General features: G+C 39.2%; 1 long non-coding RNA gene across 12 annotated transcripts in view; it reads left to right on the top strand.

Annotated features, from left to right (window-relative positions):
• Nucleotides 1-3583: 3583 nt before the first annotated feature.
• Nucleotides 3584-23461, top strand: part of LOC149119627 (uncharacterized) — a 105727-nt gene continuing 85849 nt past the window's right edge. For 5 of the 12 annotated variants that reach the window (XR_016227695.1, XR_016227692.1, XR_016227694.1 and 2 more), the window contains exon 1: nucleotides 3584-3805. This is a non-coding gene — a long non-coding RNA (uncharacterized LOC149119627). The remainder of the gene's footprint in view (nucleotides 3806-23461) is intronic. The other 7 variants (XR_016227698.1, XR_016227691.1, XR_016227690.1 and 4 more) reach the window with 5 other exon arrangements.

Here is a 23461-nt window from a genome sequence, read left to right as displayed (position 1 = left end):
TCCTGGTCGGGGCGCCGGATTCTGTCCCGGTTGCCCCTCTTCCAGGCCAGCTCTCTGCTGTGGCCCGGGAGTGCAGTGGAGGATGGCCCAAGTGCTTGGGCCCTGCACCCCATGGGAGACCAGGAGAAGCACCTGGCTCCTGTCATCGGATCAGCGCGGTGGGCCGGCCGCAGTGCGCTGGCCGCGGCGGCCATTGGAGGGTGAACCAACGGCAAAGGAAGACCTTTCTCTCTGTCTCTCTCTCTCTCACTGTCCACTCTGCCTGTCAAAAAATAAAAATAAAAAAAAAGATTTATTTATTTATTTAAAAGGCAGAGTTACAGAGAGAAAGAGGGAGAGGGAGAGGCAGAGAGAGAGAGAGAGGAGAAAAGAGAGAGAAGAGAAAGGAGAGAAGAAAGAGAGAGAGAAGAGAGGAGAGAAAAAGAGATCCTCCATCTGCTGGTTCACTCCCCAAATAGCCTCAATGGCCAGCGCTGGGTTGAGCTGAAGCCAGGAGCCAGGAACTTCTTTCGAGGTCTCACATGTGTTGCCTAAGCCCTTGGGACATCTTCTGCTACTTTTCCAGTGCATTAGCAGGAAGCTGGATTGGAAGTGGAGCAACCAGGACAAGAACTTGCTCCCATATGGAATGTCTGCATTGTAGATGATGGCTTAACCTGCCGTGCTGCAACAGCGACCAGCACTCGTATATATTAAAAAGTTAAACTTTTTTAACTAAAATACTATATGTTTGGAAATGTTCTAGGAACTGGGAATACTTGTCTTCAAGGAATTTATAATCAACCAATTTACTGCATAGATATAAGCAATACAAATAGACATGAACAATAAATTATATCATGTTAATCATTCTGAACTATCAGTTCCTCCTCTGTAAAAATGAAAGCATACAAAATAATGCATGTAAAAGACTTAGAATATAACAATTAAGTGTTGGGGGCCAGCGCTGTGGCATAGCAGGTAAAGCAGCCACCTGCAGTGCCGGCATCCCATGTGGGCACTGGTTTGAGACCCGGCTGCTCCATTTCTGATCCAGCTCTTTTCTATAGCCTGGGAAAGAGGTAGAAGATGGCCTAAGTCCTTGGGCCCCTGCATCCATGTGGAAGACCCAGAAGAAGCTCCTGGCTCCTGGCTTCAGATCGGTGCAGCTCCAGCAGTTGCGGCCAACTGGGGAGTGAACCAGCGGATGGAAGACCTCTCTCTCTCTCTCTCTCTCTCCCTCTACTTCTCTCTCTGTGTAACTATGACTTTCAAATAAATAAATAAACCTTAAAAATTGAATTAAGTGTTGGCCCATCATCATGAGTCCATCCTTATACTATGATTCTGACAATTTTATTTTTAAGTGCATTTTCTTATATTCTGATTTTTCCATTTCTTGTATAGCAGATATATTCTAGAGGAGCACTGATATAGCTGATTCAGAAATAACAATAACATTTGGATTTGGAGTCAAAAGACTGGCTTTGAGTCTCAGTTCAGTCATTTAGCCTCTCTGAGCCTTAAGTTTTCTAACTATAGAAAAGAAATAATAATACCCCTTTATAGTGTTCCAGCAGGAGTAAATAAGATTATAACTTTAAATGACTCAAGAAAGGTGGAAAATGTGCTTAGAAAACTCTTTATTACCTAGAATGTTTAGTTACCCAAAAGAAATTTTTTCCTGTCCCCTTAAACACCTCCCAACACACACCTTTGTTCTTTATTAAATGATTGTTCATTTTTCCTCTTTTTTATTGAAGACAAAGAGAGGGAGAGGGATCTTTCATCTGCTAGCTCGCTCACCAAATACCTGCAAGAGCCAGGTGGAAGCCAGGAGCCAGGGATTCCATCTGGGCCTCCCACATGGGTGGCAAGGGCCCAAGCACTTCAACTAATCAGAAGTGGGGCAGCAGGACTCAAAGCAGAACTCCAATATAGGATGTGGGTGTCCCAAGCAGTGACTTAACCCACTGTGCCACAACACTCACCTTAAACAATTATTCTGGTATTAGTTATTAACTCAAGACTGGATTTTTACCTTAAAGCCACCCAACTTGTAACTAACAATTAGTGGTAAATATCAAATATAACCTGGTTTGGACATCCATGGGCATGATTCCCATAGGCCACAGATGCCAAAATTGTTGGGCTTTTTTCCCATGGCTATTCCAAATGTCATTTTTCATCCTTGCTTCCTGGGTTTCCAACCCCTATACCCACATATTTACTCTCTGTTCCTCCCCATGGGAAGTTCTTTAAAGATCCTTCTGATGGGCCAGCTAATCCTCCACCTGCGGCGCCGGCACCCCGGGTTCTAGTCCCAGTCGGGGCGCTGGATTCTGTCCCGGTTGCCCCTCTTCCAGTCCAGCTCTCTGCTGTGGCACAGGAAGGCAGTGGAGGATGGCCCAAGTGCTTGGGCCCTGCACCCTCATGGACGACCAGAAGGAAGCACCTGGCTCCTGGCTTCGGATCAGCGCGGCACCGGCCACAGTGGCCATTGGGGGGGTGAACCAACGGTAAAAGGAAGACCTTTCTCTCTGTCTCTCTCTCTCACTGTCCACTCTGCCTGTCAAAAAAAAAAAAGACCCTTCTGATGAAATGGCACTACTTGTGGCTTCAGGGAAGTGGACAAAGGAGAAAAGTTTGGAGGGATTGTTTTGAAGCAGACAATTACAGGGAGCCAAGATTATCCCTTTTTATTGTTCAATGAGGAAAAGAGAACAAATATAATTGTGGAATTCTGTGGGGTGGAGAGTGAAGACGTCAATGCAAATAGATCCACATCCATGATAGGGAACTCAATGCTTGAGGGTGGGTGTAATCATGACCACCAGCGGGGTGTAAAAGTATCTCTCTTTTATTTACCTAGTTATTCTTCAACAAAAACAAAGTTGAGCCAATGCATCTGATGTGTTTTGTGACGCCCCAAAGGCTATGAAGGTTTTCAGCTATGTAGGTTTTCAGCTATGTGGGTGCTGAAAATAAGAGACCTCTGACCAAAGATAAAAACATCAGTTTATGGGCATAAGAATTTTTTCAGCTATTTCTTGTGTTGGCACAGAGGCCCTGTAATCATGCTGTATAGATATTTCTAGGGCTTTGTAAAATTTCAATAACAGTGTTGAAACATTCGCCTTCCCATCCCTGGAAAGATTTCTCCCACAATCCGCAGTTAAGAAACACAAAAACAAATACTCTCACCAATGCTGTTGCACTATTGTATTAGTCAACTTGTTGTTACTTTAACTAAAATACCCAGGAGGAGCTTCTTGGGGTAAAAAAAAATGTTTATTTGAGCTTACAGTTTAAGGTTATAGGATCCAGCAGCCTGGCATCTAAGGGAGGCTGGTTATGGTGTTTGTGGAGGCAAAATTACATGATGAGTGAGGAAAGAGAGAAAGAGCAGCTATGCCAAACATGAACTCCAAATGATGAAATATCTTCTGCCATCTACCCTCTAAGGGAATGCTCCTAATGACCCAAAGACCTCCTATCAGTCCCACCTCCTAGCCACCACAATTTGATCGAATCTCTACCTCATTCCATCACCTATTAACATGAAGAGTTTAAATAGCTGTATGAGTTTTAGGGAGCCATCCTAATCAACTCATAACAACTATCACCTGCTGCCACAATCCCACTCTCACCCTCTATTATTAGAGGGGTCAGTGGGGCCTCTCACTTCTTCTCATGTGATGAGCATCTAGATGATCACGTGTTTTAGTTTGATTCCAATCATTCCTCCCTGGCCTTATTTTCTCCTGACCATGCCTTCAGACTTGTGTATCTTTCTACCAATGCTGACTTCTCGTAGAGGAAGGAGGTGAGTGTGAATATTCCAATTCAAATTTTGTCTCTACTTTCCCAGCAATGAAAGATGTAGTTCTGATGATTTCTTTAAGACATAAGTTTTGTTTTCTCAGACCTAATGTGGTCTAAATTCAAATTAGGGAATGAAGGGCATGATACCAGACCTGCCATTAAATTTGAGTCTCCGATATGGTACAGTGACTTTATTCCTTTCATGATTAACCCTAAGGATCTGCATGATTAACAAAATAATTCTTTTCTACCTTTAGTAGCTACTTTTGGAGGTGGTGAGGTCTCTGACAAAAAATGCTTATTATTCTAAGTCAAGTCCATTTCTTCTACCTTCTGGAGAAAAGAAAGGAACTCTTTGGGTTGGTTTTTAAACAGAAATACCATGTTATACATAAGATCCAGTCCATATTAGCTGTTTATAATCTGTACTCAGGCCATTTATGAATGCTTGGTGCATAGCAAAGACTGCAGAGAATGGCCTGGGAACTCCATGGAGTGTCAGCATAAGTGAGGGCCATTTGCTCTGCAGTGTTCAAAACACAGAGTAAGGGCCACATTGTGGTGCAGTGGGTTAAGCAGCAGCCAGCAATGCCAACATCCAATATTGAAGTGCAGGCACGAGTCCTGGCTGCTCCACTTATGATCCAGTTCCTTGCTAATGCAACTGGGAAGGCAGCGGGAAATGACCCAATTACTTAGGCCCTCGCCACTTACTTGTGGGACCTGGATGGAGTTCCTGGCTCATGGCTTCAGTTTGGCCCATCCCTGACAATCATGGTCATTCGTGGAGTGAACCAACATGTGGAAGATATTCTCTCTCTCTCTCTCTCCCTCCCTGTCTTTTAAATAAATAAAATAAATCTTAACAACAAACAAAAGCAGAGTGTTAGGGATTTGGGAGATATTGAGCAGAGGAGAGAGGAAAACAGGCAACAAGATACATCCAAAGCAGAATAAATCTTCATTCAACTACAAATATTTATTACACATCTACTCTTCTTCACCAAGAACTGTTCTAGGTTCCTAGGATACAGAAGAGAACAAAAACAAAAATATCTTTCTGGAGTTTACATCCAAGTGAGGGAGAAAGACAATAAGCAGTAAGCCAAAAAATAAAGTACTTGCTTATCATATGGTAGAAGGTGCTAAGTTAGATGGAGAAGGCAAACAGGTTAAAGAGCATTAGGAGTTCTGGATGTGGAGGCAATTTACATTATTAAATCAGGTGATTTAAAGATACCCTTTATCTGAACAAATATTTGAAGTTAGGGGAAACTAGTAAGCCATAAAGTTGTCTGGAAATAGCATTTCAGACAGAAAGAACTTTCCTGGCTAATTTAGGAGCATGCCTGTTATTCTCAAGAAACCGCAAACAGGGTCGTGTACCTGGGATGACAAGACCAGGGGTGAGAATAGTAAGGAAAGAAGTCAGAGAAGCAATGCCAAGATGAAAGGTCTGGGTTTTAAGAATTATTCTGAGCGACAAGGGAGTCCTTGCAGAATTTTGAACTCAGGACATCTCCAATCTGGTTTCTGGCACCAAAGCATTATATGACCTTCAGTCAGACCCATCCCATAAATGAGACTCAGTCTCTTCATCTGTGTGAGTAGGTTAGATAAAAACAGTCATTGTCAAACTCTTTGAAGCCCAGGAATGTTGTTTTGTAATAGAGTTCCCCCCTTACTCTCTTATCACTATGTCTTGATATACTATATTGATGTTAACAGAGATAAACAGACAAACTATACCTATCAAAAGTCACTGAAAATCTAGCAAATAAAATAGACAAATGGGGTGGGCATTGTGGCATAGCAGCTAAAGCTGCTGCCTGCAAAAAAAGCATCCCACATGGGTGTTAGTTTGAATCCAGGCTGCTCCACTTCCCATCCAGATCCTGCCAATGGTGTGGAAAAAGCAGTGGAAGATGTCCCAAGTCCTTGGGCCCCTGCACCTACATGGAAGACCCAGAGGAAGCTCCAGGCTCCTGGCTTTGGATTGACTCAGCTGGGGCCACTGTGGCCATGTGGAGAGTGAACCAGCAGATGGAAGATCTTCTCCTTCTTCTTCTCCTCCCCCTCCCCCCTCCTTCTTCTCCTCTCCCCCTCCCCCTCCACACCTTTTCCCCTCTTCCTTCTCTTTGTGTGTATCTCCCCCCTCCCTGCAACTATGCCTTTCAAATAAATAAATTTTTCAAAAAATGGGCAAATGTACATCTGCTCTGGATGAAGCAAGGTGGAGCAGTGGAAATGAATATCAACTACTCTTCAGCCCAGATATGCCCTGAGAGTATTCCAAATATTAAGATGTGAGCAATATAATGTTTAAAGTCTTATCCCACATGGTGGTTTCTAAATTCTCTTTTTAAAAACTTTATATGCAAGAGATGGATTTCAAGATCTTTTACAAATACTTGATTTGAAATATTTTTATTTTTAAACAGGCAAGGAAAAGTTTTATTTTTAAAGATTTATTTATTTATTTGAAAGGCAGAGTTAGAGACGCAGAGGCAGAGAATGAGAAGTCTTCCATCTGCTGGTTCACTCCCTAGATGGCCGATCTGAAGGCAGGAGCCAGGAGCCAGGAGCTTTTTCTGGGTCTTCATGCAGGTACAGGGCCCCAAGACTTGGGCCATCTTCTACTGCTTTCCCAGGCCACATCAGAGAGCCGGATTGGAAGTGGAAGTGGAGGAGCCAGGTCTTGAACTGGCACCTATATGGGATGCTGGCACTACAGGTGGCGGCTTTACCAGTTACACCACAGCGACAGCCCCAGAAAGTTTATTTTTTTACTTGGAAAATAATAGTTACATATACATATTTTATAATATTCTCTTCCTCCCTCCCACCCATCTGCCTTCCCTCCTTCCCCATTTCTTTCTTTGCTTCTTTCCTTATTGTTCTTTTAGCTCTTGAGATAACATATTTTTAACTAATATTACCTTCAAGGGCTTAATTCTCCACTAAAGTGATCAACTGGAGGACATCAAGTTGAATGACATAAGCCAGACACAGAATGACAAATACTTCATGCTCTTCTTTATATGTGATAGCTAAAATTAAAAAAAAAAGAGATAAACAAAATTAAATTGAAAAAGAATGTAATTGGGACTGGTGTTGTGGCATAGTGGGCTAAGCCTCCATCTATGTTACCGGCATCCCATGTGGGTGCCGGTTCTAGTCCCGGCTCTTCCTCCTCCTCCTATCCAGCTCTCTGCTGTGGCCTGGGAAAGCAGTAAAAGATGGTCCATGTGCTTGGACCCCTGCACCCATGTGGGAGACCAGGAAGAAGCTCCTAGCCCTGGCTTTAGATTGGCCCAGCTCTGGCCATTGTAGCCATTTTGGGAGTGAACCAGAAGATAGAAGACCTCTCCACCCCCTTCTCTGAAATAAATAAAATATTTTAAAAGAATGTAATTGTATATATTTATGGAGTACCATGTGATGTGTTAATACATACATGCATTGTGTAATAATCATGACTATTGCAATAGCAGAGGGAAATTAAACTTAATCTTAATTCCACTGAAACAAATGGAAGAGGAGTATTTTATTAGATTAGCATTTTTTATTTTAGTACTTTAATTTTTGAATTATGTAAAATTTGTACATGTTTATGGGGTGTGGTGAAATATTTCATCACATATGCACTGTATAAGCTGATTAAACCAGGTAACTAGCATTTCCATTTCCTTATTTTTTTTCTTTGTGTTTTCAAACTAATAGCTCCTCTCTTTATACAGAATATAATTCATTACTGTGAGCTACTCACCCCATTGTGCTGTGGAACACTAGAAGTTGTTACTTCAATGTGGCTGAAATTCTTTTTAAAAAGTTTTGTTTTCAGAGTAGTTTTAAATTTACAAAACAAAAATAATTGTAAAGTAGTACAAAGAGTTCATATATATGATTTGCATTTCCCACATCCAGCTTCCTCTATTATTAACTTCTTCTATTAAGATACTTGTTAAAATAAGTAAACCATACCCAGGTTCCCCCATTAATGTTCATAATAGTATGATATATTTGTCACAATTAATTAACATACCCAGACTACCCTATCTTTTAATCCAAGCAACTTCTGTACTCGTTTCAGCAGCACATATGCTAATCCAATCTACTTCTGTCACTCCCATTCCTCTCAACATATAGTAATTGCCAATTTGAGTTCAGATTGAATATTTTTTGTTCCCAAATATGACAGAGGACATACAATGTTTGTTTTTCTGAGTTTGGCTTATTTCACTTAACATCATGTTCTCCAGTTCCATCCAATTTGCTGGAAATGACAAGATTTCATTCTTTTATATGGCTGAATAATATTTCATTGTGTATATATACTACATTTTCTTTATGCATTTATCTGATGATTGACAATTTGGTTAATTCCATATCTTGACTATTGTGACAGTGCTTTAATAAGCATGGTGGAGTAGATATCTCTTTGATATAATGATTTCATGTCTTTCTGATATATACCCATTAGTAGGATTACTGGATCATATGATAGTTCTGTTTCTAGTTGTTTAGGATATCCCCATACTGTTTTCCATGGTGGCTGAATTAATTTACATTCCAACCAGAAGTGTGTAAGAGTTCCCCTTTCTCTACATAGTCACCAGCATTTGTTACTTTCTTTTTGATAATAGCCAATCTAACAAGGGTTAAGGTGATATTTTTTTTAGGTTTTGATTTGCATTTTCTTGATGATTAGTGATATTGAACATTTTTTCACATCTTTTGTTGGCCATTATATTTCTTCTTTTGAGAACTACCTCTTGTCCTTTGCCCATTTCTTACATAAATTAGGTGGTTTTGTTGTTGAGTTGTTGAGTTCCTGAGAGAGCCTGTATATTAATCCTTTGTAAGACAAATAGGTTGCAAACATTTTCCTCCTTTCTGTTGGATGTCTCCTCATTCTATTCATTGTTTCCTTTGCTGTATGGAAGCATCTGAGTTTGATATAATCCAATTTGTCTAGTTTTGCTTTTGCTGCCTGCACTTTTGGAGTCTTATCCAAGAAATCATTGCCTACGAAAACATTTTGAAGCATTCCCCCCTCCTTGTTTTCTTCTAGAAGTTTCACAGTTTCAGCTCTTATATTTAGGTCGTCGATTCATGTTGAGTTGATTTTTGTGTATGAAGAAAGTTAGGGATCTAATTCATTTTTATTTATATGTATATCCAGTTTGTCCAGCACCATTCATTGAAAACTATCATTTCCCCAATGTATATTATTGGCACCTTTATCAGAAATCAGTTGGCTGTATAGACATATATTAATCTCTGGGATAAGTGGTGGTTGGTTCCAGTGACTTTATAGACCCCTCAAGGTGTAATCCTTCCTGCTTATATTCTCGTAGGAGGATATGACTATTAATGACCTTTTACCTCACTCAGAGTAAAACTAAAGGTCCTCCACTGACTGCCTAAATCATCTCTCTGACTTTATCTTCTACTTCTCTTCTTTTTTAAAAAAATTTATCTAAGCTATGCAAGTTTCATGTATTTCATATATACAGATCCTCTCTTCTTTCTCACTTTTCCATCACTACTGGTTTCCTTGTTCCTCAAACATACCAGACAACATACCAGACATGCTCCCCGTGTCAGGCAGGATCAGGCTCTTCCCCCAGAAATCAACATTGTTCTTTACCTTACTTCCTTCAGATATTTGCTCAAATGCTACTTTCTAGGTGATATGCTTTTTTAACCATCTTCCTCATTAGCAGGGAGCTAGGTTGGAATTAGAGCAGCCAGGACTCAAACCAGTATTCATATAGGATGCTAGCGTTGCTGGTAGTGGCTTAACCTGCTGCACCACAATACCTGCCCATAGGTGATATATTGACCACTCTACATAGCATTAAAACTCACCATCCCTACTGGCATGTCTAATCCTTTCCTATTGTTTTTATTGTATGTATCACCAATTGACACATTCACTTATTATTTCTTTCCTTCCGCTAGCAGGTAGGCTCCATGTGGTCATAGTATTTGTTTTAGTCACTGTTATATCCCTGGTATTTAGAATACTGCCTGAAACATGGTAGATGCTAAATACGTACTTATTTGATGAATGGATACTATTTAGATTTGAAAGTTATTCAGATGTCTACTCAATGAACCCTCTAGTCTGGGTCAGTGAAAAGAGCTTAGGTTGAGTGTCAGAAGATTTGAATTCAAATTATGACTATCATTCACTACCTAAATTAAGATAAGTCATTGAAATAGTTATGGGTCTCCATTTTTTTCATATTGATGTGGTAATTGTTGTAATATCTGTATAAGCCAGGAGATACATAATTGGTAGAATATTTATATAAGTAAATGAAGGCTCATACAATTGTGGCAATGGAAAAGTCCCATCACAGGTTGTCTGTAGGCTGCAGAGTCTGGGATGGTGGTATACAACCTCATTTCAAGTGCAAAGGCCTCAGTACCAAAGAAGCTGAGGATGTCAGTCTCAATTCCAGGCCTAAAAGCCTTAGTGTTAGTAGGAAGACTCAGAGTTCTGGAGTCCAAAAACCACCAAATGACATCTCAGAGAGGAGTTGATCAGGTACCAGCTCTCTGTGACAGCCACAAATGACATTCCCACTTTGCCTCTCCAGGCCCTAGTCCATTGATGTTGCCTGCCCACATTCAGGTAGTTTTCTTACCTAATGCACTCAGACTCACAGACATACTCAGTGCCCTTCCCTGATAAGTGACTACCCAAGTCTAAAGAGCTTCAGGAGTAAAAGAATATCAGTTTGCTCGTACTCTCAATGGTACTGAACGCTGTCACTCTTTTTCCTTATCTGAGAAGTAAAAGTTAGATCTTCTTGTTTTGATTTGCGTGTAGTTATAAACACTAGAGCATCTTTTCCAACATCATTTATATATTACATATTTTCCATTAACATTTTGAAGACCAAAGAAAATATTATGGTTTGAATCTGTTCTCCAAAGTTCATATATTGGAATCATAATCTTCAATCCAAGACTGGTACAAGGTAAGACCCTTAAGAGGTAATTAGACCATGAAAACTCATGAATCGATAAAGTCATTATAATGGGAGTGGGTTAGTTGTTGTGGGAGTAGGCTCCTGATAAAAAGAATTCACCTCTCTCTCCTTTCCTCCATTCTTTCCTCCCTTTTTCTCCCTCCTTCCCTTCCTCCCTCACTCACATTCTCTTGCTCTTTCATTTTCTACCATAAGATGACACAACTCTTTGTAGAGTTCAGGATGGTCTTCCTCAAAATCCAAACTCTACAACATGCTTGAAATTCTCTTTGAAACTAGAAGCACTTCAAAAACAGGCAGCCATTTACCAGATTAATTAAAATCAATGATGGATTTTAACAAAATGTAGAGAATGATTTTTAAATATTTTTACATTTTATAAAGCAATATATTAAGTAGTCTATAAGTTTATATAATTTATACATATTTATAGAAATAAAAAATATATTTATACTATCTAAGAGTGCTTTAAATATTCTACATATGTCTTATTATAAAAAATGAAAAGATGTACCTGAAATTTACTGTTACCTCTACTCCTACATGACACATGCTGTGTTGGTCTATCCCTTTTCCAGCAGGTTTATAGATCTGAAATATGATCTTCTCCACCAGACACAGCCTCCTGAGATACCTATTCATGTAACCTTCACTCTGATTATTCCTCTCTCTGGGAATAGCCCTGTTAAGCCAGTCTGCCTTCCATAACCTCTTTGGAATGCTGGTGAACATAGTGTTCTACTTCGCACTACAAAATTTATCACTTCCTCTCCCTCTAACAAAGAGAAATTTGATAGTCTCAGAGATGCACCAGGCATTGATTAAATGTAAACAGGTGATGGTAGACTAGGGACCCATTGGTATCAAGAGAGATGAGGAGAAGGTTTTCCTGCTGATTCAAGCCACTCATCAATCCTCCTATGCCCCTGCTCTCAGTCTAGTGAAGAAGAAATTACAGTTATTGAGACACATATTGAAGAAAAATTCTCCATATGGTGTGACAAGTGCAGAAATGAAGATAAACATAGAGTAGTATGGGGACATACTTAAGGGCAACCTGCCCTGAGGGAGTGAGAGAAGAGAGAAGTGGTGAGGGAAAGTTTCAGGAAAGACACAGAAACCAACAAAAGTTATCAAGTCACGAGGGATAATTCAGATGAAGGTAAATTGGTGACACCTCAAGCATTGGAGCAGCCTAACAAAGGCACAAATCAAATGGATATACTAGAGCTAAAATATCTGGAGAGATAAAGTAAGAAGAGATCTGGAGGAAAGCGAGGTACAGATAAAAGATATGCTTGTAAGACATGCCAAGGAGCCCAAAGAGCAAAGCAGAGCCATCTAAACAGGAGAATAATGTAGTCAGAGCTATGGTGGACAAATACAACATATATAAGTAGAATTTATGTGTTTGAGGGAGGTAGGTGGACAGCAAGGGGACTAGTTAGTAGTGCAGGTAAGAAACTATGTGGGCCTGAACTAAACCTTAGCATAAGAAGCTGGAAAAGTTAGTTGTTCCCTGTACTATCTAAAGCCAAATATGTGTCACTGAAACACTTATTGTACCCATTGCATTTCAAATGTTTTATGTTAGGCAATTTCATAATTCCATCCATCCAGTTTTCTTATTTTGGGTTCTGATATTATTCATCAGTAGAAGGCTTCTGGAACTTTCCTCAGAACAGTGCTCATATGCCCATATCCCTTCAATCTTAGATGCTCCTTTCAAGAGAATCAGTTGATGTCCCACCGAACTTGACTATACAATTGAATTAAAATTATTACATTAATTGGTTTTTGGGTCTGTTCCTCTTGTTAAGTTCTGTTATCTATGACTTACTTGGCATAATTTCCTGATCACAATTTCTTGGCTCTATTCACCCAACTATTGAAATTATCAGGGACTTTTAACCTGATTGACCCTTATTTGGATACATGGGTCCAATATAATTTTTTTAATTTATTTTATTTATTTGAAAGTCAGAGTTACACAAAGAGAGAAGGAGAGGCAGAGAGAGAAAGGGAGGTCCTCCTTCCGCTGGTTTACTCCCCAATTGGCCGCAACAGCTGGAGCTGCACTGATCTGAAACCAGAAGCCAGGAGCTTCTTCCAGGTCTCCCACATGGGTGCAGGGGCCCAAGGACTTGGGCCATCTTCTACTGCTTTCCCAGGCCACAGCAAAGAGCTGGATTGGAAGCGGAACAGCCAGGACTCGAACCAACACCCATATGAGATGCCGGCACTGCAGGCAGTGGCTTTACCTGCTATGCCACAGCGCCGGCCCTTGATCCAATATACTCTTAACTCTGGGAACACCTTCCCTGTCCACCTTCACAGTGCCCAACAGCTGAGAAATAACATTATTCACTTGAATTTTCTTAGCAAATCTGAAGACAGTTGTTTGGAGCAGTGCATCCCAAATTTCACTCAGTAGAACATTCACATTCTATAAAGTGTCAAAAAATGCTCCATGAATAGAAGTTCCTACAGTCAAAACAAACACATTTAGAAAAGTCTGCATTATCTAGTCCTGCTATGGAGATTCATAACAAACCATTTTAATGGTTCAGAGGAATATTTTTCATTAAAAATGTGTTTAATACTTAACCCAGTACCTTCAAGCTTATTTGCCCAAAGAATATTTTTTTTCTTCTGGAATACCTATGAAAATCTTGTAGTATATTATATTTATGGAAATACTAATTCCACATTTGAATCACTTCAGTGTCTTCTAAAATACCCTAAGAAAATGATGCAGAAAGAAGTGAGGTTTGGATTAACTCAGAGGCCCTGGACCCCATCTCTTGCTCCCCAATTCACTGCTTGTACTTATATGACCTTGAAGTCACTGTATATCTCTTAGATATTTCCACCCCATCTGCAAGAATGATAAAGAAATATTAACAGCAATCATAAAATTATCATTAACTTGGGACTAACTACATGATAAGTGATGGTCTTGAGCTATAAAACTATGAAACCTCAGATGTTTTTGTGAACAATACCAATGGTTTCTACTTATAGTTCCAATTCATTAACCCCACTCCTCTTGCTTTAGATAACTAAGGCTTTGTGGTGAGTTATCTTAGTAACCTCATACCTTAATTTGAATGACAATGGCAGACTTTGATTTTTCCAAGACCAGTGTTTCTGCTACCTGGACCATTCAGAGCTTCTCTTCCGTCTTTTCTTTCTGCTCATTTCAAACTGGGAACTCTGGGACTGTTCAAGTGCCATTGCTTTCTTGGTTTTGTTGCCAGGTCTGATATTTTATTGTGGCAGTAGGTACTGAAGTGGGATCTCTCCAATTGCACATTGCTTATGCTAAGAAGAACGATGTCTTCAGAAGTGGCAGCAGCAGGGTTGGGGGACAACTTTGGAATATATATTTCAGAATACATCGGGTACATTCAGGGTGGTATGGCCATAGATTATAATATAGATTTCTAATTTTGGTTATTTTTCTAGCGACATTAGAGTATTTATTTTACTCCAGACACTGTTCTTAAATTTAACATAAAGTCATTCAACTCCCATCAAAACCCTGCGAAGCAGGTATCACTATTATTCCCATTATAATAGCTAATGAGACTGAGATAGGTTAATTAGCCTGACCATGTAAGTATCAAGTAGCAGAAATAAAAATTGAGCCAAGGAAATTACTGGCTTATGCAGTTATCCTCTCAATTGCTATGCTATATTGTTGGTTACAAGATTTTGTGGTGCAGAAAATTCTTAACTCATTTCATCAGGCCCACTTCAAGTAGTTCCTCCTAAGTCCTCAATACTCCTTTGTCTGGAGTTCTAAGGCTTTCTGGTAGGCAGTTGGAGGGTTTTGAACTCACATAGACCTAAATTATAAGGCTGGCTCTGTTACCTGGTTACCTGGCTCTGTTATCTGTGTGACATTTGATAAATCATTTTAGGTCTTTGAGTCTTTTTTTCCATCTGGAAAATACATGTCTAGTTTGTTGTAAGGATTCAAGGAAATTATACCCGGCCAGCATAGGTCTTTAAATATTTGTTCTTCATCCTATATAATGTTTGGTACATGTCTTGAGGGCAGGGGAGAAAAGACACTAATGCCTCAGCCTAGCCTCAGACCAATTGAATATTTCTGGTGATGGACTTCAAACATTTGTATTTTTAAAAATGCATTCATGCTTTTAAAGACTTTAGATGATTCTAAAGAACATTTAGTATTGAACAATACTGACTTGATATATGTATATGAGATTGACTTCAATAATGTAATATTAACTATGGCTGAAACCCTGAACTCACAACGTTTATTTTGTTTTGTTTGTCAAATGCAAGTGGATCATTTTTTGAACCTCATGTTTTCTACCTTAAGTTGCCATAGTTTGCTAATGGTGGTGACTAGCTTAGGATCTAATCAGGCAAAGGCTACATCTAGGAAAGACAGGCTACATTTTTACATTTGCTTGGCATTCTCATCCTAAATTTCACATTTAAGTTTCCATCAGGGCTGCACCTCAGCCCAGAACTTCAATGGGAATAAAAAGTTGTGACTTCCACTCCTCAGTTGGAAATTATCAGGTATTACCATCCCTTTCTAAGAAAGGAAGGCTGAGAGTTAGGCAGGTTAAGCAACTTGTCAACCCATGCTGCAATGAAATAGCAGAGCTGAAATGTGAGCCCAGCTATGTATGACTACAAGACATTTGAATTCCTTCCATTTGTGACACTGTACTGTTTCATCAAAATAAAACTTAGAAACTATCCAGTCAACAAACATTTATTAAGTACCTAATATATTGCTTGTACTTGAACTCGAGCTTTATTTATGTTTTTTTATATCCAGTGAAGCTATTCTTAAAAATGTTATTTAAGTTGTACAGGTTTCATGTATTTCATATATTCAGATTTAGGAACATGGTGATACTTCCCACCCTACCCTCCCTCCCACCAGTGCTCCAACACTTCCTCCTCCTTCCTTTCCTATTCCCACTCTTATTTTTTTACAAAGATCTATTTTTCAGATTACTTAATGATCATAAGGTTAACCTTATACAAAGCAAAGAGTTCAACAAATAGTATGAAGAAAAAAATGTTCCTCAACATAAGAGACAAGGGCTATAAACAATCATCAAATCTCAACATGTTCATTCACTCTAATACATTACATTTTAGCTACTCTATCAGTTACCTCGATCAGAAAGAACATATATCAGTCTTTATTGGGACTGGCTTATTTCACTAAGTATAATGGTTTCCAGTTGTGTCTATTTTGTTGCAAAAGACAAGATTTCATTTTGTTTTATAGCTGAGTAGTACTACATATTGTGTATATATACTATAATTTCTTTATCCAGTCATCAGTTGATGGACATCTGGGTTGATTTCATATCTTAGCTATTGTGAATTGAGCCACAATGAACATGGAGGTAGATAACTCTTTCATATGCTCATTTCTTTTGGTTTGAGTAAATTCCCAGGAGTGGGATGGCTGGGTCATATAGTAGGTCTACATTCATATTCCTGAGGTATCTCCATACTGTCTTCCACAATGACTGCACCACTTTACATCCCCACCAACAGTGGATTAGGGTACCATTTTCCCCACAGCCTCGCCAGCATTTGTGGTTTGTTGATTTCTGTATGAGAGCCATTCTAACTGGGGTGAGGTGAAACCTCATTGTGGTTTTGATTTGCATTTCCCTGATGGCTAGTGATTCTCAGCATTTTTTCAAGTGTCTGCTGGCCATTTGAATTTTCTCTTGAAAAATGCCTCTTTAAGTCCTTTGCCCATCTCATAACTGGCTTGTTTTGGATTTGTTGTTGAATTTCTTTATCTCTTTATGGATAATAACATTTTATCAGTTGCATAGTTTGTTTTAAATATTCATGACAACTGTATGAGGTATCATTATCTTCCTTTAACAGGTAAGGGAACTGAATCTAGAATATTTATTCTAATCTCAAGTTGCATATAGACAAGGCTACTAAAAATTAATATCCTCATCAATGAAAGTAATAAACCAACCAATAGCTTAGAAGTATCACCAAAGGGCAATCTCACCTTCTATCTTCTTAAAATACTTTAGTAGCTCAACATTTGCCTTTAGGATTAAATCTATATTCCTTAATGTGGCTTTAAGTGCCCTTCAGTATTTGATCCCTGTCTCATTGTTCTCTTTTATTTTCACATTAATAAGCACCAGCCAGCCTGAGCTCTCTGTAATTTACTCAATATTCTCTTTTTATCTGTGGGCCTATGCAACCGTTCTTGATGCTTGGGGCACTTTCTCCAACTCCTTCTCATGTCTGACAGTCTCCACCAGCTCCATTATATCCAAATTCATTCATTCATTCACTTGACAAATAATTAATGAACACCAACTATGTGTCAGGTTCTAGAGATTCAGCTGTGAACCACACAGAAACATCTGTTACAGAGGATATATTTTATATAAAGGGAAACATACTCCAAAAATATTTTACATTAAATATATAGTATGTTAATAATGCTATGCAGCGAAGTGAAATAAGAATTATGTATATGGGATAACTTTGTAATTTTAGATGGAATATCCAGGTAAAACCTTAATTCATAAAATTATATTTTTGTAAACACATGAAATTGAGAGAGCAAATCCTTACAGATATCTAAAGACAAGCATTCCATGTAGAGGGAATAATCCAGTGCCTTAAGGTAGGAATGCAACTGGTGTGTTATAGAAACAGCCAGGGCTAAAGTGGAAGAGTGTTAGAAGGAAAGGTTGAAGAGGCAAAAGAGGGCTAAAAGCATGCAAGAATGCCTTTAAGAATATAATGAATGTGGATTTTAATTCTGTATAAAATGACAAACCACTTCAGGGTTGAAAGAATAAGTTGACATGATATTTCAGCTTAATGAGATTCCTTTGGTTGCTACATTTAGAATGGACTCATTGCTGGTGGTTGGTGGTGGGGTGGGGGGAATGGAGGTAGGGATACCAGGCAGGAGGCAGAGTATCCAGGTGGTAGCAGTAGTGGCTGTAAGAAGTAATCAGAGTAAATATCACCTCTTCCAGAATACAGAAAGCCTTCTGTGATTCCCCAAAGATAGAATAAATACCCCCCAGTTTTGACATTCTATAGGTACTATCTGTACCTATCTCTCTATTTTAAATCACTGGGCTTATAGTATCTGTCTCCTTATTCAAGTCTATCTACTATCAGGTGAGATCCTTGGGATCAGTAACTGGTATTTTGATAACTTTTTTCTTTTCACCATTGTCCCCTCGGTAACTTGAAAAATGTGTGATTCCTGAAAGTTCTCAGTAAGTTTTTATTGAATGAATAAATGAATCCCCAAAATAAGCAGTAAGGGTTGAAACATGTTAAAGGAATGGAATCCATGTAAAATCCGCTCTTCACCATCATTGGCTATTTTAACAGAGCCAGCCAACCATTCCACCAGCTTCTGTAGTGATATAAATGGCTCTGGGCCCTGTTTCACTTATTAGCCTCCATCCTGACATTGGACACTTTATAGGATGAAGCTAGCTTCATTTTTCTAACCCTATCTTTAATGCTTTGAGTGGTTTGATGTCATTCTTGGTGCTACCAATGCCTACAGTGCATGTCTCCCTCACCCCACCACCATGCAGCACTTGGTTTGAGCTTTGGTTGATAGTATTTGTATGCATGCTCAACTCATGGTAGAGGGTAGATGTCTGTCTACCATTCAAAACCAAGAACTCCAGAAAGGAATTATCTCTTTTTTATTCTTTGTAACATTTTAATGCACTGATTTAAAAAAATACATCAGTCATTAAATTGATACAAAAAATTCATGATACACAAAATATTAAAATTGCATACAGAAGCAGGCTCCTCTTCTGTGCTTGCACATCCCAGCCTCACTGGACTCACTCTAACCCCTTCCTGCTGACCAGAGCTCCTGGGTACTCAGTGCTCCCAGCTGGATAGTTTGCTTGGTTGTAGAATCATAGACATAGGGAGGAAATGAAGTTTCCCCAATCAATATTCACTCTTGCCACATGAGATACATATTTTCCTTCTTTTATTAAATCCTGGTGACAACTCCCTAAATGGATGTCATGAACTATCAGTTCATGTTGATCTGCAATGAATTATCTTTTATGTGACATTTGTCCCACCTTAGGTACATACTACACCCTCAAAAAGTGATCCAATGATCTGTTAGGGAATTACAGTGCACATTAACATATTGAAAGCTCTGAATAGTACTGTTTTAAATAAACATTTATTAAAATAGGATACACTACCAAAAAGTACACAAATAATGAGAATGCAGCCCTAAAAATGTTCACGAAGTGAACCCATATAATCAACACCTATATCAAGAAACAAAAATTATCATAATATCCTAAAGCTCTCTTTGAGTAACTTTCCAATTATAACTACTATGCCTTCCCAAAGTAACCACTATCACAACTTTTCACATTTTTACAAATGGAAATATACAGGTTGTACTTTTTTAATGTTGCATATGAGATTCATCAGTGTTACTATGTATGATAATGCTCACTCATTCTCATTGTCAGTAGTATTCCATTGTATTAAAATACTGTGATTTATATATCTATTATATCCTTGATTTTTAATTTACCTTAGAATTTGCTAGTATTACCTCATTTAATCCTACCGACAACTAAACAAAATAGATATTTCTATTATCTTAATTTTGGAATTGAGTAAATAGCACAAAGAAGCAATTTGCTTAAGGCAAATTAGCAGAATCTGGAAGAAAATGCACTTCACCTTGGCTAGATATTTAACTTTGAATTTCAAAAACTTATCTGAGCAAAGAACTTTTTTTTATTGGCCAGGACACTCACAAGATCTATGTAACACAGTTTTAAGAATGATCAATTCAATGGTTTGACATCCCTTTCATTTCTAACAAGTCAGAGAGGCAACTAAGCCAGAGGGTAAAGAGGACTGGGATGAGCAGCCAGACCTTGTTATTTCTGACTCTGGGGTACGAAAACTGCGTTGTGAATTTGAATAAGTCACCTTCCCTCTCTGGGCCTCAGCATTCCCACCTATGCAGGAATAATTAAATGAGTTTTGAGATTTTGAAAATTAGAGCACAAAAGAGAATCGCCATCTGGAAAGAAAGCAGTTAATAAATCTGGACTTGGAAGAAATATTAAGGGTATCAACAATGAGAAATCCCCTTTGATTATCTCCACCTACCCAATCCCAAAGCCCTGCAAATTATCTTGGACTTGTGAATAACAACTGATGAGGATAAGAGAATCAATTAGATAAATTTTGAGCTCAGTCACATAATAGCTAGACTGCTTTTGTTAAATCACTTCTCTTTTGCAAAACTGAAATAATAATTTCCCAGGAAAACTAGAAAATGCAGTCTCTCAGTGTGTGGTAGTATGCCCACGTAAAATTTAGGCTTTCTTTTCTTAAAGGAAGGAGGGGGACATAGAGATTGTCTGACAATCAGCAGACTCCTTAAAAGTCTGCCCCCATCCCAGTGGCTGACTGGTATGTACTTCACTCATATACTTCCCCAGATAGACAGCTCAGAGCTCCATTCAATTACTACATCCATCTCAAAATCCAAGATCTCTGGATACCTTGCAGTCATCTTCAACTCCAGATATGACTTTTCATGATCCAGTGATTTACTAACTACAGGATAAGTTTTGTGTCCCTTACCAACACCTTTAAAGATAATGATGAAATAGAAACAGAAAAGCGACAATAAAATCGTCCCTTCAAGAAATGAAAGCATAGCAAATAAACCACAGACATAGGTCTACAGAGATAAGTCGGTCTTGTTGGACAGGAATTGCAAGGCTCTTTGTGCTGATAGTGGAATTACTTCCTTGATTAGACACACGTTCTTCTTGTAAAGATAAATTATTTTGTTCATTTTTTTCTTTTGTTTAAAATTTCTTTTTTTGTTTAAAGGAAGTTATTAATACATTAGATTCTCATGGTCACAGCAAATGTTTGATAATTACCACAATAGAATTCTCAGCAATTCTTATATTAATGTGACATTAATACAAAGGGCAGATTACAGTTCCTAAATATAATTCTTTTTTTTTTTTTTGACAGACAGAGTGGACAGTGAGAGAGAGAGAGAGAGAGAGAGAGAGAGAAAGAGAAAGGTCTTCCTTTTGCCGTTGGTTCACCCTCCAATGGCTGCCACGGCTGGCGTGCTGCGGCCGGCACACCGCGCTGATCAGAAGGCAGGAGCCAGGTGCTTCCTCTTGGTCTCCCATGCGGATGCAGGGCCCAAGCACTTGGGCCATCCTCCACTGCCTTCCCGGGCCACAGCAGAGAGCTGACCTGGAAGAGGGGCAACCGGGAAAGAAGCTGGCACCCCGACAGGGACTAGAACCCGGTGTCCCAGCGCCACTAGGTGGAGGATTAGCCTATTGAGCCACGGCATCGGCCCCTAAAATATAATTCTAATAATATAATGATAGTGATACCTCCCACCCTCCCTCCTTCCTTTCCTTCCTTCCTTTCTTTTTAAATTTGAGATAAAATATTTTTAATTTACATTATAGTCAAAGGCTTAATAATTACTAAACAAAGTATTCAAGTAAAAAGCAAAAATACCATAGTTCAACAGGAATATAGGCAAGGGCTATAAACGGTAATCAAGTGAAAAGATGTCCATTTCACTCATATACAGTAAATTATAAAATAATCACAGATCATCAAAATTGTACTAGTATATCTCTCCTAACCATTCATTTGACAAAGATGTAAAAGAAAGCTTATTAAAAACTATGTTTGCAGCTGCGCCGCAGCACAATAGGCTAATCCTCCATCTGCAGCACTGGCACCCCAGGTTCTAGTCCCAGTCGGGGCACCAGATTCTGCCCCGGTTGCTCCTCTTCCAGTCCAGCTCTCTGCTGTGGCCTGGGAGTGCAGTGGAGGATGGCCCAAGTCCTTGGGCCCAGCACCTGCATGGGAGACCAGGAGAGATACCTGGCTCCTGGCTTCAGATCAGCGCGGTGCGCCGGCCACAGAGCACTGGGCACAGCGGCCACTGGAGGGTGAACCAAAGGTAAAAGGAAAACCTTTCTCTCTTTCTCTCTCTCTCTCTCTCTCACTGCCCACCCTGCCTGTCAAAAAAATAAAACCCTGTATATGAAGCAATACTGCCATACACAGGCATTTCTTTTTTTTTTTTTTTTTTTTGATTTAAAAAAAATTTTAGCTCCCATATGTAAGGGATTACATGTGATATTTTTCTGGGTCTGGCTTACTCAATGTAATACCCTCCAGTTGCAATCATTTTACTGCAAATGGTAGAATTTCATTTTTTATAGTTGAATAATATTCCATTGTTTATATATACAACATTTTCTTTATTTGTTCATCTAATGCTGAACACCTTGGTTGATTTCATATTTTGGCTATTGTGAACAGTGCTGTTATACACATGATGGTGCAGGCATCCCTTTGATGCAATGTTTTCATGTCTTTTGGATTTATGCCCAGAAGTGAAATTGCTGGTAAGCCTATTTTTAGTATTTTTTTAAAGACATCTTCACACTGTTTTCCACAGTGGATTCACTAATTTACATTCCCATTAACAGTTTACAAGAGTTCCCCTTTCTCCACATTCTTGCCAGCATTTGTTAATCTGTGTGATCATTGTTTTCTATCACCCCTGAGATTCCCCTCTGCAAAGCTTTTCATTATGAACCTCCACGGTCACATCTGTAATAACTGAAACAGTATCAGAAACCAGGTCTTCTATAGCTTTCCAGTGTGTATTCCATGTGCCATGTTCTACTGCCTCAACTTTCAACTTTGAAAAGAGGAAGGAAAGAGCAAAGGAGGAAACCTAAGAAAGGAGATAAAATTCTGGTTGGTCAAAGAATTCTTCAAAATCAGAGTGAGAATCCTGTACTCAATGTTTACAGAGTCTGGGGGCTGGGGTCTAACGACCTGGCACTCTGGCAGAGTACGCAAAGGCATGATCAAGAATACCCAGTGGGGCCTGCGCTATGGCATAGGTAAAGCTGCCACCTGCAGTGCCGACATCCCATATGGGTGCAGGTTCGAGACCCAGCTGCTCCACTTCCAATCCAGCTCTCTGCTATGATCTAGGAAAGCAGTGGAAAATGGCCCCCAAGTCCTTGGGCTCCTGCACCCATGTGGGAGACCTAGAAGAAGCTCCTGGCTCCTAGCTTCAGATAGATGCAGCTCCAGCCCTTGTGGCCATTTGGGGAGTGAACCAGCAGATGGAACACCTCTTTTTCTTGCCTCTGCTTCTCTGTAAATCTACCTTTCGAATAAATAAATAAATCTTTTAAAAAAAAAAAAGTATCTGGTAACAGAGGTAAGAGATGCCCATGCTCCTGCATAATGATTGGTTTATATCACAAAATGAGCTACATAAATTCCCTATTTTAAAATATTTTCTGTTGAGCTTCAGCCTAAACTCTATGCTCCTTGTTATTTTTTAAGATTTATTATTTATTTGAAAGGCAGAGTTACAGAGAAAGAAAGAGACAGAATGAGAGAGAGAGAAATGTCTTCCATCTGCTGGTTCAAACTCCTCAAATGGCTGTAATGGCTGGAGCTAGGCCAGGCTGAAGCCAGGAACTTCATCAGCATCTTCCATGTGGTGCAGAGGCCCAAATGCTTGGGCCATCTTCCGCTAC

Source organism: Oryctolagus cuniculus, chromosome X (assembly GCF_051225735.1).
Source record: "Oryctolagus cuniculus isolate XC-2025 breed Fujian yellow rabbit chromosome X, ASM5122573v1, whole genome shotgun sequence".
Classification (NCBI taxonomy): domain Eukaryota; kingdom Metazoa; phylum Chordata; class Mammalia; order Lagomorpha; family Leporidae; genus Oryctolagus; species Oryctolagus cuniculus.
This window is presented reverse-complemented; position numbering and strand designations above follow the sequence as displayed.